The following is a 12566-nucleotide window of genomic DNA, read 5'->3' as shown; positions in this document are numbered from 1 at the left end:
CTGGCCACAGGCTCCAGCACTACTACACTATACACTACTACACTACACTATACACTACTACACTACTCTACACTACTACAATACTATACAGAATTACACTATGCACTACTACACTACTATGCAGTACTACACTATGCACTACTCCACTATACTACTATACATAACTACACTACTATACAGTTGCACTACACTAATATACACAATCACACTACACTATACACTACTATACACAACTACACTACTATACAGTTACACTACACTATACACTACTAAACACTACACTTCTATACACAGTTACACTACACCAATATACACTATCACACTACACTATACACTACACTACTAAACACAACTACACTAATATACACAATCAAACTACACTACTAAACACAACTACACTAATATACACAATCTCACTACACTATACACTACACTACTATACACAACTACACTACTATACAGTTACACTACACTATACACTACTAAACACAACTACACTTCTATACACAGTTACACTACACTAATATACACAATCACACTACACTATACACTACTATACACAACTACACTACTATACAGTTACACTATACTAATATACATAATCACACTACACTATACACTACTAAACACAACTGCACTAATATACACAATCACACTACACTATACACTACACTACTAAACACAACTACACTAATATACACAACTATACTATACACTACTACACTATACACTACTATACACCACTACACTATACACCATATACTACACTATACACTACTACACTATACACTACTATACACCACTACACTATACACCATACACTACACTATACACTACTATACACAGACTCTAGCTCTTCCTGTGGTAATTCCCAGGCGTTCCCAGGCCAGCCGAGCGACATCGTCCCACCACTACACTATACACTACTACCCTATACACTACTACACTATACACTACACCATATACTACACTATACACTACTACCCTATACACTACTACACTAAACACTACACCATACACTACACTATACACTACTACACTATACACTACACCATATACTACACCACACACTACTACACTGTACACTACACTATACACTACTACACCATACACTACACTATACACTACTACACCATACACTACACTATACCTTACACTACACTATACACTACACTATACACTACTATACACAGACTCTAGCTCTTCCTGTGACAATTCCCAGGCGTTCCCAGGCCAGCCGAGCGACATCGTCCCACCGCCACCAGCAGCAGCTTGTGTCCTGGACGTTGCTGCTGATGCTGTTCGGTCGTAGAGTTCCAGAGGGAGTCTTACCAGGTGCCAGAACCATCTCAACTGGCGATTTGTGTTGGGTTTTTATTGTTGTTGTTGTTGTTGTGACTCGCCATGCGATGTCTGCATTATGCATGGGGCCGACATTTTCAACAGCCCGCGTGGCACAAAGCGCACTTGCTTCACAACGCGGCCGGTTCCAAGAAACCAAAACAGCCGTCAATAGAACAACTATATGTATACAGTACATACTATGGGTTATATAAATAATCACGTCGTGTTTATATTACTGGGAGCGGTGAACCGGCAAAAACAACGAGTATCATTCCTGACCTCCCCCCCCACTCTCCACCACACCACGAATCCGAATTGACCAGCTCGGTTGAAGTATGGTCAAACAGCAATGCACCACCAGGGGACGGTTTGCAGGGAGGACGCATTCGCCGTGCAATCGATTGTCAAAAGAGGCCCCCCGTATATTGTTAATTACCCGTGCCTTCATTAACCTTTCTAGGGAACGTGTTATCATTTCATGTTACATCTACAGTGGCGCGACAGCTCCCGGCGACTAACAGCTGCGCGAACGGATTTGCGTGCGCATCAGTGGGCTGAGTTGTTGATGAATCTCCGGGGCTAACACGCGCTGGCATTTGTTATTTTGTTATTTAAGAAACAAACAAACAAAAAAGCCTCTTTGAGAAATAATAGTTTGATTTTTTTTTTGGATAGTCCACCGTTCATCGCACACCGCCGTCGACGTTTCACGAAAAAATATTGGCGTTGTTAACAAAGTTGCCAAGACTAACACACACACACAAAAACGGGCTTCATCATCAGTCATGATCGATCTACTGCTGGATCAAAAGCCCTCCCCTTCATCCAAGCCGCCGCAGCAGCAGCAGCAGCAACCTTCTCACAATCCACACCACAGCACACACACACACACCACGAAGCTAGCTGGCACCTGCACGAAAACTCATTACAATAGCACCGCGTCCCCAACCCCCATTCGGTGGGGGGATGAATGATGTACGTTCATCCCCCCCACCACCACCATCCCTCTCTGGCTTGCCACATAGAGTAGTCGTCGTAGTCGTCGTAGTAAGAAGGTCTCTCTCGTTGGTTGTTGCAGTGACGGCCGAGATGGGCGTGTACACACAGCGAACGCGACAGAGCCCTGCTCATAATTGGGCGGAATAGAGAGCGCGGTGGGTGGAGGAGGAGGAGGGGGGTTTGGGTGCTGGATTGCGCTTTAGGTCACAACCATTGGATGAATCTCTCACATCGAGAGAGAGAGAGGGACGCGGGCGGACGGGCGAGCAAGCAAGAAAGAGATAGCCCCCCCCCCGGCTTTTTTTTGGATGAGAACAGCGCAAACCTCCCATCACACACGGACGAGTGAGGGAGGGAGGGAACGAGCGCACGGACACGCGGAGTAGCGGGCGTGACTTAACAACAACGCCGCTGACGCAGAGAGAGAGTCAGCAGCGGCGGGGCTGTAGCGAGGCAGGGAAACCACGGCGAAGCGAGCGAGCGATCGCCAGGGTGTATATATGGGAGGCGTAGGAGACGTACGAGTGTAGAGAGCGAGAGAGAGCGAGAAAAACCCACAACCAACCAACCACCCTCCCACCCCCATAGCATGCGCATGCGTCCTTGCCAGATGCCATATTGGAATGAGACTTGGGGAGCTGTGGACAACACGTCGTTGTGAAAGTAGTGTGCGGATAAGCGCTCTGCGCCTCGGGGAGGGAGGCGCTTCCCTTCCACGCGTTGTCGGCGGTGGTGGCGGCGGCGGCCGTGGGAGAGCACACGAAGGAGACGGGGAGGCGAAGAACGCCGCGAGGTGAGTGGAGGATGAGAGGAGGCTTTTAAAGCCCCGGCCAAAACGCGATGACGCACTTGCCGTGTGTGTTGTGTGTGGCGCGCACGGGATTTGCAACGCGGGTTGTATTTATCGCGTGTTGTGCGTGTGTTTTGCGCGAGTGAAATTGTGAGATGTTGCTGTTGCTGCTGCTGTTGTTGTTGCTTCCCGCCCCTGATGATGTTAAAGCGAAATTTTAAGACTATAGTGGGGACGGGACCCAAATATAAGTTGCGGGTTGAGTGCAGAATTTCATTTTTCGTGCGCGCGCGTGCGCGCACAATTGGCCTAATTGGGAGTTTGGGTTCGATGTGATTACTAAGAGTAACAATGTATATTTTTGAACGGTGTGAACGTTGCCTTGAGCTCGCATCGGCTTCACCGCAACAGCCTTGTGGGGTACATTGAGAGTGTTGAGCTTGCAAATAAGACTTGACTTTGCTCTTGTGCGTTTCGGTAATTATATTATGGGAGGGACGGCGGCGGTTAAATGTATTCCGATTTGCGTTATGTTAAACGTTCTTCTTCTTGGTTCTTTCGGTAAAGTCACGTAGAAGGGAAATAATAAAATAATAAAAAATAAAACATAATAAAATGCAATTCTCACGACGTTTCGGCCACAACGCAAGCAGCCGTCCTCAGGTGAAGCAATCGAAATTTAAACGTTCTTGTATATTTTGCACGGTCACAGACAAACAAACTGTTCACCACTCGCCGCCCTTACGACTTAAATGTGACGTCCGGGCTAATTATCCGTGGCAATGGAGCGGCTTGTGGGGAACGAGAGAGGGAGGAGGAGGATGTTTACGGATGGATCTTCGGGGATGGTTAACGGCCTCTCTAAGCAGCCACGCAACAGCGAGAGAGACATTCTGCGCTGTAGCGGAGGCAGCAAATTGTGTTTGGAAGGCGAATTCTGCTCGAATAAGCTCGCCCCGTCCAACATCTCGCACGCATCACACATTACATTACACATCACACCCCACACAGCCACTTGTGTGTCGGCTTCACCCGCATGTCTTGTTGAGAAATGCAGTCTCGCATTGTTACAGTACCACAGGGAAGGAGGCCACATGGATCGTGGCATTTTGTCGTGCGTTACCCTAAAATAAGATTGTCCTGGGTTTTGAAGGTACATCGGTAGTAACGTCACCGATTGTGTATACATTTGTGTGTCCTTTCATGGCGGTGTTATTTACGATTGCGTTGATTTTTTTTTTGGGTGGAGGAGGGTTATCTTCGAGACAATTCCACTCATCCCCCCCCCCCCCCCTCGTAAGCGACATGAGTGAGTTTTGGCCAACACGCAGTCACACAAGCTGCTTTCACATGGGAATCTTGAACGTGATAGTTCCCTCGTGATAAACACCGCATACTTAGAGCGGTGGTGCAGTGGTTAGCGCACCGACTGCCCTATGAATCCGGACCCAGCTGAGTTCGATTCCCATCCACGGCTAACATCAGTGGCGAGTGATATCTTGAACAAAAAATGTTTGCTCCTCGCCTATCCTCGCCATCCCCCGCATTGCCCAGCGGTGAAACGCAACCTCTTATTATCTTGAGCTCTTCATCCAGCATTGGATTGACAAGGCGACCTCAGAGCAGTACCCTACGCATTACTGTTGGACCTTGCAAAATATACAAAAGTCGCATCTTTTTTTTCTTTGGGGGGGGGGGGGTGGTTTGTACGCTGCAGGCGTTCCCTTTTCTCTCTCGCCTCACTCCGCCTGCGGCAAGAGCAATAGGGTAAGAAGCAAGGAACATTGCCAAACGCTCAACGTGGAATAACGTCAACGTGGAAGAGCGCCCGCGTGCATCCGCGGCGAGAGATCGGTTGTAGATGCTGGCTGCCTGATTGACAGGTGACGAGACTGCTGACAAGAAAGGATGCCACGTGAGAGGGCATTGTTGGGGCTAGTGACAGGCAGACAACAGCAGCAGCAGCAGTCGCCTTCCGTATTGATCATTTGCGTGTACGGCTAACACGCGGGGAGCGCTGTTAATCCAATTTTGCAAAGCGGGGGCCCACTCTTTTTGCATGCAATGCATACACATGCATTGCATGCATGCAAGTGTCATAATGCGTTACAACAACGGGCACGCGTGCACACAACGATCCTGCCGTATAGCCTTAACAGACTGTTGGGGAAAGTGGTGTACGCGAGCACCTACTAAGGTAGGCAGGGCACAACGACGCCCGGCCGCCTTTGTCTCCCTAGTTGCGATGTTTACTCGTTTGAGGCTGAGTCGACCTAGGGAAGGCTCAGGATTCTGATAATCCCGCAGCGCGCTAAACGCAACGCTACCCCCCCCCTCCACGCACAACACACACAGACCGATGCCAATTCAGAGCTGTAGCCAGCCCAGCAAGAGAAGGGGGAACGTGACAAAAACACACACACACACTCTCTCTCTCGACTGCATGGTTCCACGTTGACTCACGCTATTTGGCAGAATTGTAGAGGCGAGGCCGTTCTCGAGTGCCGTTTTTGGAATTTGCATGCGCGCGCCATGTGGCAGATGGGAGGGGGGGACCCCCTTGAGTGGACGATACACTCGATTATTTAACATGCATTATTTCACACGAGCAAAATACAAAGGTTCCTTCAAGCCCCCCCCCCCCCACCACCGCATAGTCTTTATTAACACACTGCTTGTAACAAGTGCCGCTATTGAACGCTTACGAAGGTCAGCGTGATGCACGAGTGTGTGTGTGGAGGAGGGGGGGGGGCGCTGAGTCGAGAGGAAGCTCAGCTTCGTATATTCGCCACTAATTTTAACCGTGGCCGAGAAATCCAACTCGGGTGTGCTGGCGTCGTCACGCCGGGCGCTCACCACTCGGCACACAAAGACAAAGATCCCCCCCCCCCTACCTCGTGTAGCCTTAACATACTGTTGGGGCAAGTGCTGTTAGCGAGCACCCATGAAGGCCGGAACGAGAGGGGTGGGTGGCCAACACCGCGCCCGGCCGCCTTCGTCTCCCTAGTGGCGATGTTTACACACCGCACCAACTACTCACTCATTTGATGCCGAGTCGACCTAGGGGACGGACCGGTTTAAATAATCGTCGCCGGTGTTGGCCGAGAGCGGCAATCGAATCCGGGTCGCCGGGTTCGTAGCGCAGCGCGCTACCCACTACACTACCGCACACACACACACTTGCGCACACACACACACTGAAACACGTGCGTGCGTGCACACGTGCGCCCGCTATGAATGAACAAATGCTGCATAGACGCACGCGAAGCAGCGGCTATGCAATTTTGGCGAAGGCGCTGGGGAATTCGTCGAGCCAGTTGTTCAATTTGGGTGCCTTGAACTTAGTTGGCACTGACGTTGGTTGCGTTGGGCGCGCACTTCGCTGGGTGAGCGTTCATTTATGCGTGGCGGAGGCCATGGCGACGAACGGGGATATCGGGAGAGATAATGGAGGGGGGATGGTTTGGGTTGCGTGGAATTCACTCACTCCCGCCTGCCATACGTACTGCAGACTCCCTTCCCCTGGTCAGTTCCAGGCTCGAGACCCTAATTTTCTCCCCCCCCTCCCCATTTTCGCTCTCTAATTCAATAAACAAGTGCGCTTTCTCCTCTTCTGCATGTCTATTTGCCACCGTTTTATACAGCGTCTTGCTTTTGTATGCATGTCTACGACTTGGGAATGCCTTCATCCAGCAGTGGATGGGCCACGGCTGCTTCTGCTGATGATGATACCACATCCAATTTGTATTTCATTCATCATACCACGTGAGCTCGCTAATTGACCGAACAGCAATTTGAATGTTTTCAACCTCACTCGCAATTGTCCACGGGAATGTGGCGATTGCTGAACGGAGCAATTATAAGGAGCATTACTAAATCGTGATACTGAATCAGTGACCCTAACTAGGCAAAGCAGCGAGCACGATTAAAAACGTTAAAAGAAATGTGAGCACTCCGGCTAAAGAGACTATTCAAACGACGGGAAAATAACACTGCAAAGTAATTGCGTGGATAAGCTTGTTCTGCAAAGCCACGTGGCAAATGAACTAGAAACATTGCGTGTGGGTCTCTATATATACACACGGATATATGAGATTATACGCCAATATTACTCTCATAATAAGCTATCGCAAGATAAGTGAGTTAATAATTGTTATTGTGGAAATTGCAAGTTCATTGCGAGATGATGTTTACATTTCGGTGAACGACACCGATGTTATATGTTGCGCGGCTTCGGTTGAACAAGAGAAGACTGCGATGCTGCTGCTGCTGCATTGTTTGGTGGCGCACAAAGCACATTGAACGCACCCTCCGCACACAGATTAGTCGAGAACACTGCCCAAAAAGAGAACACGATATAATAGGCGACGTTACGGGAACTGACCCTTTTTCAGAGGGTTCTGCGAACCAAGAATGGCCATTGCGTTTCCCCCTCTTTAGGGCAGTGCTATTCATAAACGTATTGAGGGCTTTTTGTGTGTTTGGGGTTCGCGCTCCTAAAACCACGTGCGCTGACACCACGGAATCTATAAACACGCGCGCACACACGCCACAGTCTGCGCAATAAGCCCTCCCAGAAGCACAGTTATCTCAACGACAATCGAGCAAGAAGGGGAGGGGAAAAAACCCGCTGCTGACGACTGTTTTATATCGTGTGCGCGGTCTAAAGATACAGCTGCCAATGATTGTAGGACGATCGGATTGTTACGCATTTGCATTGCGCGGGAAGGCAGTAGTGATGGGTTGTGTGATGTTGCAGATCGAGAGTTGCTTTTTATATAATGCCCTCCTGTGCGTAATGCTCACTTGTACGCACTAAGAGGCGCTATCATCCCGCTGAAAGAAACCTGCGGGACCGGGAGAGAGACCCACGGGGGGTGGTGGGTGTGACGACGACGACGACGAGAGCTAGCGTCGTACGAAGGCAAACCTTTCAAGTGTAAAATCTTGGTTTATCTTGAAGCAAGATTTGCGGCGGGCTTACTCGCTCGCTTTATCTGCCCGCAGTGTGATGCAGTTTGATTTGCGAGTCGCTGCTACGCCCTGCACTCGAGTGGCCGGGGAGATAGAGAGAAATAAACAAATCCCACACGCATATACACAATGGACACGGGCAGCTTTCAATTTCCACCCAGCAACCAAACACCCGCCTCCTACTCCACCCACGCCGCTAAAATACAAAAAAACAATGCCGAGCAGCAGACCCCTCCTCGCCCCCGAACGAAACCCACCCATCACATTTCACTTGTTTCTGACCCCCCCCCACATCCATGCATCTTCTTCTGAGCCACGCAACTTCTGTCTATGCTCAGCTCCTGTTCGGCCGGATAGAAGGGGCCTAAACGGGCACCGCTCTGGCTAGAGAAGAGTTAGAGCTGATGTCGTACGAAGGATGTGGAGCTGAGTAGACTTGCCGATGAGCGGTACCAGTGGTGTCAAGATCGACCTCTGGATGAGGTTCTCGAAGGATTCTGCTGGGCAGTTGGAGGCAATCGCCCTCCAGCAACAACGGAGGGCAGAGGAGCGATGCTCACAACAACGAGCGGAGCGCCGGTCGGCTAAAGCGCAGTGATTTTGCACAGTGGGGAGTACAGTTGGTGTATCTGCTAGCTATCTCAGTCGATCAACCCCATGGCACCTGGGTCTGTTCCATGACTTCCTTTCCAGCAGCCCTTTGACACGTCACGTGGCCTCAAAGTGCACCTAGCATGGCACAAGCACCGTGGTGACGTCACCACCCCTTAGTGCTGAACGACGGCTGTTATGTTACATGGCCAAATAGTACAGCGGTAGAGACTGCTGAGTTTCTGTCCTCTGTGCCCTGCAGGGCTCACATTCTCGATATTTTCCGTGACACTGTTCATCTGGCCTGCGAGTGAGTCGCGCTTATCGGCGTAAGCCGCCACCGCCGGAAAAAAAGTGCGCATAATCTGCAACAACTCTATCCATATTCGAATGCTTCTACGCTATTATATCTGTAAGCCTATGAGGATAAAAATACGCACCGTGACAAAATAGTTTGCCGGAACAGCGCTCCGCACAATTCCAATGGTGAAAGTGGAGCAATGGTGAGCCGGATACAGACACTCCACTAAAGTAATAGAGATACGCTGTAGTAAAACATATCACAGCCGCCACGCGTCTCCCACCAATGTCAATGTCAAATTAGCCGGTGAAAAATTAACCCGTTAAAACAAAGTTTTTCACTATAAATCCTTTATATGCGTGGCATCGGTTTTATTTTATTATTCATTTCTGTTTTTCTTGAGTAAGAGTTTCATTTTTATCACATTGGTATTTTTTAATTAAATATGAAATCTTTTTTTTCCCTAAAAAGTGGGAAATTTTTGGGAAAAAATTTCACGAAAATTAATTGTCACGCACAACGAGTCGGTGCAAAATGTCAGCTCGATTGGATCACGGGAAGTGGGTTAAAAAACGACCAAAAGATTTGCACGGTCGTAAGCGCGCAAGCAAGCACGCAAGTGAACTTAATATAAAGGATTTAAAAAAAGAGGGAACATTCTAAATCGGTGGGGTATCTATAATTGGAACACCGTGTGTGTGTATACAGTATACTTTAACAGTTATGTCTACATGGATGGGTTTTTTAGACTAAATGTGTTATTTATATTCTCAACAACGCTAATTATTATTTTTAGTTATGTGTTATATAATTGAGTATCTAACTAGGACGCCAGAGTGTAAATAAAGTGCGTGTATTTTATTAACACATGGCAACTTTCTGGCACAAATCTGGCGGTGCACCGGTATTGATTGAAGCGAGCCGCTCTCTGCTGGATCAAGACGCGGTGCTGTCGAAACCGGTCCAGAGTTTGCTTGTCTTGAATCAACGCTGTTGAAATTATGCACTCCCAGAAGGCCGTGTGGCTGATGATGGGCTGTGTAAGACACATTATCATTTTTTTATGTGGAGAGATGGACATGTGAAGGAGACATTGCTTGTTTATTTTGTTCGTAGCCTTAATGTTAAACTTCTTTCGCACCGCCGGAGAAGCGCATCTGAACCCGTGCGTAATGCGGTGACCGTCTTTGTTTCGAGACAGTCCTGGGTGGCTTAACTCGGACAAGTTCACTTGCAGAGGTTACCGACATCCAAACTTACATCGTCGGCTCGTGTTTAGTTTGCTGGGTGGATCATTACACCGCGTGATTGCGACAGACGGAGCGATGGCTCAGGGGAGAGGCCTTCATCCAGCACTGCATTGATCAATGCTGATAATCATTGCGACGATAATGATGATAATGATGATGACAATTAACGTTACCGTCATTTTCCCAGTGTGGGCGATTCTAAGCCAAGGTGCTCCCTCGAGGAGAGCGTGTTTGCTCTGTGTGTACTGCACACCTGTGGGGCCACTGGTTGGCATCTCTGCTGACTGGTTACCATTCTACTGGGATCCTCTGTTGCTTACCGTCATGTCCTTTGCTTGCAGATGCTCAGCAGTGCTTAGCTCGTATTATGGAACGAAGGCATCAGGGACAATTATAGATCTATATATATTTGCGTGACTAAATATAGCGTCGTTAATCGCACGCTTGTGTGAGTCTACCCCAGGGGTCTGCAACCAAAATGACAAGAGCCATTTTCGAATTTGATAAAAAATAAATCTTGCTGCAATGCATGTGAATACGGGGACGGTGGTCCTTTAATGAATAATGTCGCGAAGCGGCAATCCTTAAAGAGTCGCATTGCGGCTCCGGACCTCTGGTCTACCCCCTCGCGTGCCGTGCTGGCCTTCATAGGTGCTCTTGAACAGCATTTGCCCCGATAGCCTGTACGGCCATACGGGGGGAGGGGGGGGGGGTCATTGTCTTTGTTGGTCTGCTGAACAAAAGTGGAATTTCTTAAAGACGTTTCGTCTCGTAACACTGCCGCTGGAGTAAGTAGGCCAGAAGCTACGCTAGCAAAAATAAAACACACAAACCAATCCCTTATTTTCTTCTTGGTTTTTTCGGTAAAGTCACGTAGAAGGGAGATAATAAAACTAATAAAAAATAAACATAATAAAATAATACAATTCTCACGACGTTTCGGCCAGAAATGTCTCATCGATTTCAGGAGAGCGTCCTGCATTCGGACGCGTGGCAAAGTTCCGTGACTACCAGGGACCAGGTCCGTTGTCACCGCCTGGCGTTGTTTCTCCGTGGCAACACCCTTCCGTCTGGAACGCCGTCCCCGCCGCACATTCGCAGCAGTAGCAGCGGGGCAGCGTTCAAGCCACGCCGACTTTTTTGAGAGATGCGTCAAGGCCCCCGCTAAGTTGTTTAGTGTTCCCCCGCCACCTTTTATACCCGGCTTGCGAGCATCACTGGGCCTGGCTGGCACGCCTCTCGGACCTTTGCGTCTGTGGAAATTTTGAGTGCGTGTTACAAATTGCGTTCTCGTTATTATTATTAATGATGATGTGTGTTTGGCTTCATGTGGGTGGGGGGTGGGGGGAAACTGGAGTACCTGGAGAAAAGCGCCCGGTTTATTCGGGCTAATGATGAAACGTCCACACATTTTAAATTCCATAAATCGTTGCCGTCCTGCCATATCCTGGGCAACTCAGCAGCCCAAGGCTGCACATTATCTGCTTATTCCCAGGTAGTCTTCTATCCAATTACTAACCGTTCTCAACCGTGCCTAGTCGGCATGTAATAATATACCTCTAAGCAATGATCTGATTGTCAAGATTTGGGGGTCACAATTCAAATCAAGAACCAGTAATTTAAAAAAATAATATTTTTCCCTGCTCATTTGTATTCTTTCTCATCGTTCATTTGTTAAGCGAGTTTTGTTGCCGCCGCGACGTTTAAAAGCAACATCGGCTCACGCCGATTTTTACGAATTCTCTTAATTTTGGGGTTGTGATTTGAATCAAGAAAAATCTTTCGTTTTAATCGCCTCGATTGGGTTCAATGTAATATGACATTAGCACACACTTATCGCAAACGGTTGGGTAAATTGACCGTCAAAGCCGTGCTTCGTGAGCATACCGTTCCTTTTCAACGCTGAATCATCGTTGACTTTGTCCAGGCTGGGTTTGCAACCTCTGACGAGTACTCGCACGCAGGGAACGTTGTCGTAGGCAGGACTGATGAGACGTTCTTGAATCCGGTGGTTCCTCTGCGTGTGCTATTTATACATCCAAAAATGCGACGCGGCACTAATAGCCGGTAATGTTCGAGTAATTCTCTCGCGCATGTGATAAAACACAGCAAAAATTATCCGAGTGCATAATACTCAAATTTGCGTTTAAAAACCTTACTAGCGGCCGCGGTTGGGCGCGCGCTTTTAAAATGATTTACATGCCCACCTCGTTAAATGGGGCGCTGTTAGGAAACGCAGCCTCGGTGTGTTTTGTTGCTGCGGGTCTCTCGCAAGAACGCGCCGAGCTGTCGGTTGACGACGCCACGGGCGAGTGCC

At 48.6% G+C, this 12566-nt stretch overlaps 1 protein-coding gene across 1 annotated transcript in view; it reads left to right on the top strand.

Moving 5' to 3' along the window:
- The first annotated feature begins 2592 nt into the window (after nt 1-2592).
- The window catches only part of LOC133342593 (scm-like with four MBT domains protein 1), a 74143-nt gene continuing 64169 nt past the window's right edge, over nt 2593-12566 (top strand). Inside the window, 1 exon segment of the mRNA XM_061551815.1 lies at nt 2593-3136. The gene's annotated coding sequence lies outside the window, so the exon portion shown is untranslated.

This window comes from Lethenteron reissneri, chromosome 15 (genome assembly GCF_015708825.2).
Source record: "Lethenteron reissneri isolate LAM-NWPU_2019-01 chromosome 15, ASM1570882v1, whole genome shotgun sequence".
NCBI classification, from domain to species: Eukaryota; Metazoa; Chordata; class Hyperoartia; order Petromyzontiformes; family Petromyzontidae; genus Lethenteron; species Lethenteron reissneri.
The sequence above is the reverse complement of the archived record's forward strand: the minus strand, read 5'-3'. Positions and strand labels throughout refer to the sequence as shown.